The sequence below is a fragment of the Piliocolobus tephrosceles genome, chromosome 10 (genome assembly GCF_002776525.5).
Source record: "Piliocolobus tephrosceles isolate RC106 chromosome 10, ASM277652v3, whole genome shotgun sequence".
In the NCBI taxonomy this organism is placed as follows: Eukaryota; Metazoa; Chordata; class Mammalia; order Primates; family Cercopithecidae; genus Piliocolobus; species Piliocolobus tephrosceles.
The window spans coordinates 117,739,911-117,746,164 of NC_045443.1; the positions used below are offsets into that span (position 1 = coordinate 117,739,911).

At 41.8% G+C, this 6,254-nt stretch overlaps 1 protein-coding gene across 2 annotated transcripts in view; it reads left to right on the forward strand.

Moving 5' to 3' along the window:
* Positions 1-6,254, forward strand: part of BICDL1 (BICD family like cargo adaptor 1) — a 107,673-nt gene that overhangs the window by 54,665 nt on the left and 46,754 nt on the right. The gene's annotated exons all lie outside the window — the stretch shown is intronic.

The window sequence follows — 6,254 nt, forward strand, 5'->3', positions numbered from 1 at the left end:
GGGGGGGGTTCACCGTGTTAGCCAGGATGGTCTCGATCTCCTGACCTCGTGATCCGCCCGTCTCAGCCTCCCAAAGTGCTGGGATTACAGGCTTGAGCCACCGCGCCCGGCCTAGCTTCAGTTTCTTTATCCTGCAGCATTGTTAGGATAAAATGAAGTAGCGTATGTATGTTACCTAGAGCAGTGCTTGGACCTAGAAAATGCTAAAAAATACTCATCTTCCTTTTCCTTGGGTTTAGTTTGTTGAATTCAACCCAGAGTAACAGAAGAAGAGCTTCTCTTCCAGGATGAAAGAAGTCTGAATTTACAGCCTACTCCCACGTACACGTTTTTTGGGGCGTGCCTATTTAATGATAAGCTCCAAAAAAAAAAGAATTTCAAATCCATCTCTTTATCAAATGGGAATGACTTTATAAAAGAAAAGACTTTAGTGAGGTTTATAAAGGGAACGGAGAAAATAGTCCTGGGTTCTGAGTATTAAAAGATTCCACATGCAAAAGCAGGGTGAGGTATAGGTAGAAACACCGAGCAGCAAATCCGTGGATCAGTCATGTGTAATTTACATCAAAGGCTAAGTAAATCTATTTGAGCCATGGAGATGACCTATAGGAGGAAATAGTGCCCTTTCCTAGGGATGGGCTATGTAAATCAAAGGGAATTATCTCATTAATTCTCTGGTGATCCTGGTGGAACCTTGCTAAAGAGGCACTTGTGGGCTTAAAGTTAATCCCACTTCTATTTTCTACAGTCATAGCTTGACTTTTGCAAGAAGCCCTCACTTAAGGTGTTCAGATTTTGTCTCATACAGTACGCATTTGAATACCTGCCATGTGCCATGTACTTTATTAGGGAAACAAAGATAAATAGGAGATATAATTTCTGCCCTTAAATCCTTTCCAGTCTAAGAGAAAACAGACAACTAAACAGAGTGTATGATAAGTTCTCTAATAAGAGTATTGCAGCACTGCAAATAATGTAGTCATTTTACCCTGGGATCTTACAATGGTGATATAGAAGTTATGTCTGAACTGGGCTGTTAAGGTTAAGAATTTATCAGGTGAAAATTTGAGGAAAGTCATTCCAAAAGGGGGTATATCATGAACAAAGTCAAAGAGGCATGTTCAAGGAAGAAAAAGCCATACTTTGATTAATAGTCTTGTTTTTATGGTAGTGGGAAGAAGAAAGTGACCACCAGTTTGGAAAACAGTTTTTCTCTAACCCTCTCCAGTTCCAAACAAGAACATTTTAACTTTGTAACCTTCTTTTTAGGTCTAAGAAGTCTTCTGGTGAGCCATGTGACCAAAATGGGTGATGGCGGGGGGTGTAGCGGGGAAGTATTAAATTGGCCGGGCGCGGTGGCTCAAGCCTGTAATCCCAGCACTTTGGGAGGCCGAGACGGGCGGATCACGAGGTCAGGAGATCGAGACCATCCTGGCTAACACGGTGAAACCCCGTCTCTACTAAAAAATACAAAAAAAACTAGCCGGGCGAGGTGGCGGGGCCTGTAGTCCCAGCTACCCGGGAGGCTGAGGCAGGAGAATGGCGTGAACCCGGGAGGCGGAGCTTGCAGTGAGCTGAGATCCGGCCACAGCACTCCAGCCTGGGTGACAGAGCGAGACTCTGTCTCAAAAAAAAAAAAAAAAAAAAAAACTAGAGTTTTCTTTCTTTATTAGGATTAGACATGACTGCTCTTTCCTGAGAGAATGCTGAATATGTCCCTGTGTCATCACTTGTCTCCAATGAAGGGCTCCTCAGGGTACACCCCAGTCTATTTCTATCCCTGTTCTAAGTTAAAGTTTGTTGAGTAGAATGTCATTCCAACTGCCCATCTTCCCCTAGCCTTCTTGTTTATTATAAGAAGGTTCTCAATTTCTTTTCCAAACATTTTCATGAAATCTCCTTTTGAAAGTATGAACATTTCACATTCCAGGAAGCCCAAGATAGTCATAGTATTTCCACCCTTGAAGAAACCGAAGCCTCTTCCAAGGTGGGCATGTTCTTAGGAACTATGCAGTGCCTCAGTTTAGCTGGGTGGTAATTATTTTAGCTGGGCTGCATTTTCATATCCACTCTCCCCATTTAGCTGCAAGACCTTTTAAGTCCTCTCTGTTACTACTAACTACCATTCATGGATGAAAGCAAGTGCCTAAATTCCCTACAGCTCTGCCTCTGTTGGAGGTGTCCTTCTTTCCATCCTCCATCAGTCCCTGTGCCAGATTTTCTTAAGCTCTGTCTTCAGGCTCTTCAAGGTCTGCTCTTATTTACATTTAATCTGTTAGACTTTTCTGTGCCAGTGACTTAAACATCAGCTCTAAAGTCAGAGTTGATCTTTCAGGTTATTAGAGCTGGCTTATAATAATGATGAAGGTGAATACAGTAATGGCAACAGCTAACACATGTACTGCCTACTGTGTACCAGACACTGTTCCAAGCACTTTACATATATTTATTTCAGTCATACAACCTTGTGAGGTAGGTACTACCTTCTCCTAAATGTAAGGGAAGAACCTAAGACACAGAGAATTAAGCAGTTTGCCTGTGGTCACACAGTACAGTAACTGATAGAGAAGAGACTATGTTCTTTTTAGACCTTGAGTTTTCCACAAGAACTATGCCTTCTTTGTCTCTGTATCCCCAGTTCAAAACATAGTAGTGTTCCATCCATGTTGGAATTAGTGCAAAGTGCCAGACCATCAAGTTAACGCAGGGAATAGTGTCATTTTAGTTAAGAAAAGAAAAAGACTGGGCTGGGCGTGGTGGCTCAAGCCTGTAATCCCAGCACTTTGGGAGGCCAAGACAGGCGGATCACAAGGTCAGGAGATCGAGACCATCCTGGCTAACACGGTGAAACCCTGTCTCTACTGAAAAATACAAAAAACGAGCCGGGCGAGGTGGCGGATGCCTGTAGTCCCAGCTACTCGGGAGGCTGAGGCAGGAGAATGGTGTAAACCCGGGAGGCAGAGCTTGCAGTGAGCTGAGATCCGGCCACTGCACTCCAGCCTGGGTGACAGAGTGAGACTCCATCTCAAAAAAAAAAAAAAAAAAAAAAAAGAAAAGAAAAAATAAAGACTGACTGAAAAGCTCCAATTGCGAGTACAGTGTAGTGTATTGGGAGTATCTGGGACCTGTTTTATTATGAGTCCTCATAGAACATTTAAAAAGAAAATTAGAAGATCTATTCTGACTTCTGAAATGTTTTTATTAACCAGCAGTGGGGATCTGACATTGAATAACAGTCCTCTTCCAGAAACAAAAGCAGTATTAACATTTGTCCTTTTTTCTTTTTCAATTAAAGTTGTTGCTGCTGGAGTTGTTGGTCTTTGATGCTGGGGGATTATGTTTCTGATAGTGACCGAAAGGATAATAACAAAACTTTTATTGTGCTCTAATTTAGACATTAGTTCAAATAAAACAAAATTAAACATGGCCCTATCTAGTGGATGTTTACCATCTAAATGTCACATAGTAGCTTGTATACATGCCTCCTGTAAACAGTATGACCAGGAAAACATTGACTTTATCAGGCATTCCCTCACATGATTAATAACATTGTTAGGGCATCAGACCTTCCTCATTCCAGGGGATGAGTTTTTGTCATCCCTGGAAATCATCCAATATGTGACTATTTGTTTTTGACTTAAAAAGGGGTAATGAAATGGAAAGAAACTGAAATGGGAGTCAGGAGCTAACAAGTTCTGTGATCTTGGGCAGGGACCTTCATGCAGATTGTATCTTTACAGGTCGAACTTTGTTGACCCATGCCTCAGTTTCATCACCTGCAAAGTTAGGGCTGTGAACCAGATTATCTCTAAAGTTTCAACTCTCAAATTGCATGTTTTCCTTTGAGCTAAAACCAATATTCTATTTGGAATTTTTACTTTATCATAAATAATTATTAGCTGTAGTGTATTACATAGTTAATCTGTGCTAAACATTTCATATATATTATTGCATTTTAATGCTAGCATAACTTGAAAGGTAGTTTTTTTAAAATCACCATTTTTCACATGAGGAAACTGAAGTATAGTGTGGTTAGGTAATTTTTTGAAGGTCGTACAGCTATGTGCTTTGTTTATTCTTCCCTTAAAATAATTACTATATTTTTGCCTTATTTGTGTACTTCTCAAATCACCTGCCAGTTTATACAAATATTTATTCTGTGCTTTATATTGGCTGCTTCATAAGGGTTCATCTCATCTTCAGCTACTTAAGAATGAAGATTGTGTCTCATGCTTTATATCTCTCACAGGGACATGAAACTGTACATGTTCAAAATTGAAGGTCTTTTAAAATTTTTTTTAAAAAAGCAAATGACTCCTTTCCTCCCTCAATCTTTCTAAGCTTACACTTTGTGAAATTTGTTTTGATTATTCTATCACTCTCGGGCCAGGTGCGGTGGCTCACGCCTGTAATCCCAACACTTTGGGAGGCCGAGGCGGGCGGATCATGAGATCAGGAGATCGAGACCACAGTGAAACCCTGTCTCTACTAAAAATACAAAAAATTAGCTGGGCACAGAGGCGGGCACCTGTAGTCCCAGCTACTGGGGAGGCTGAGGCAGGAGAATGGTGTGAATCCGTAAAGCGGAGCTTGCAGTGAGCCGAGATTGCACCACTGCACTCCAGCCTGGGCGACAGAGCGAGACTCTGTCTCAAAAAAAAAAATGAAGATTTTGTCTTATGCTTTATCTCTCTCACAGGGACATGAAACTTTGTACATTTTCAAAATTGAAGGCCTTAAAAAAAAAAAAAAGCAAATGACTCCTTTCCTCCCTCAATCTTTCTAAGCTTACACTTTCTGAAATTTGTTATGATTATTATATCACTCTCCCCTGCCTCATTATTACCGAAATTCCTGATCTTTGATGTTACCAACACAATTTTTTTTCTTTCGCCTTTCTCCCTAGATGTTGATGTCTTATGAATTTGCCTTTTTTGAAGAGGCGGAGGTCTCACTGTGTCACCCAGGCTGGAGTACGGTAGCTATTTGCAGGCACGATAATAGCTTGCCGTAGCCTCGAACTCTTAGGCTCTATTTCTTCTAATTATTAAGATAATACAACCTCCAGCCAAAAGCATACCAAATGAATGAGTAGTCTGATGGAAAAATAAAGAAATATTTTGCATCAAAAAATGAGATAGGCTGCGTGTGGTGGCTCATGCCTATAATCCCAACACTTTGGGAGGCTGAGGTGGCAGATTGCTTGAGCCCAGGAGTTTGAGACCAGCCCATCTCTACCAAAAAAAAAAAACAAAAAACAAAAATTAGCCAATTGTGGTGGCATGTGCCTGTAGTCCCAGCTGCTTGTGGGCCTGAGAGGGGAGGACCACCTGAGACCTGGGAGGTCAAGACTGCAGTGAGCCATGATCACGCCACTGCACAGTCCAGCCTGGTGACAGGGTGCAACCCTATCTCAGAAAGAAAAAAAAAAAAAAAAAAAGATAATACGTACTTTAGTAGAATATTCAAACATTATTTTTGTTTGTTTGTTTTTTAGTTTTTTGGTAGTGTTTTTCTTTCTTTTCTTTCTTTGTTTCTTTTCTTTTTTTGAGACAGGGTCTTGCTCTGTCGCCCAGGCTGGAGGGCAGTGGTGTGATCTCGGCTAACTGCAACCTCCATTGCATGGTTCAGGTGATTCTCCTGCCTCAGCCTCCTGAGTAGCTGGGATTACAGGCATGTGTCACCATGCCTGGCTAATTTTTGTGTTTTGGTAGAGATGGGGTTTCACCATGTTGGCCAGGCTGGTCTTGAACTCCTGACCTCAGGCAATCCTCCCACCTCGGCCTCCCAAAGTGCTGGGATTATAGGCGTGAGCACCTGGCCTCAAACATTATTTAAACAGCAATTTTAAAATATTATTTGTAAAAATAACTATTATTTAAAAAGTAACTTATCCAAAGTAAAAATTCCTAGGAATCTTATCCCCCAGAGGTGATATTACTGATTACATTTTGATGAATAGCCTTACAAGCATTCTTCTATGCATGTATACACCTAAATAAATAGAAGCACGTGGCCGGGCGCGGTGGCTCAAGCCTGTAGTCCCAGCACTTTGGGAGGCCGAGACGGGCGGATCACGAGGTTAGGAGATCGAGACCATCCTGGCTAACACGGTGAAACCCCGTCTCTACTAAAAAATACAAAAAACTAGCCGGGCGAGGTGGCGGGCGCCTGTAGTCCCAGCTACTCGGGAGGCTGAGGCAGGAGAATGGCGTAAACCCGGGAGGCGGAGCTTGCAGTGAGCTGAGATCCGG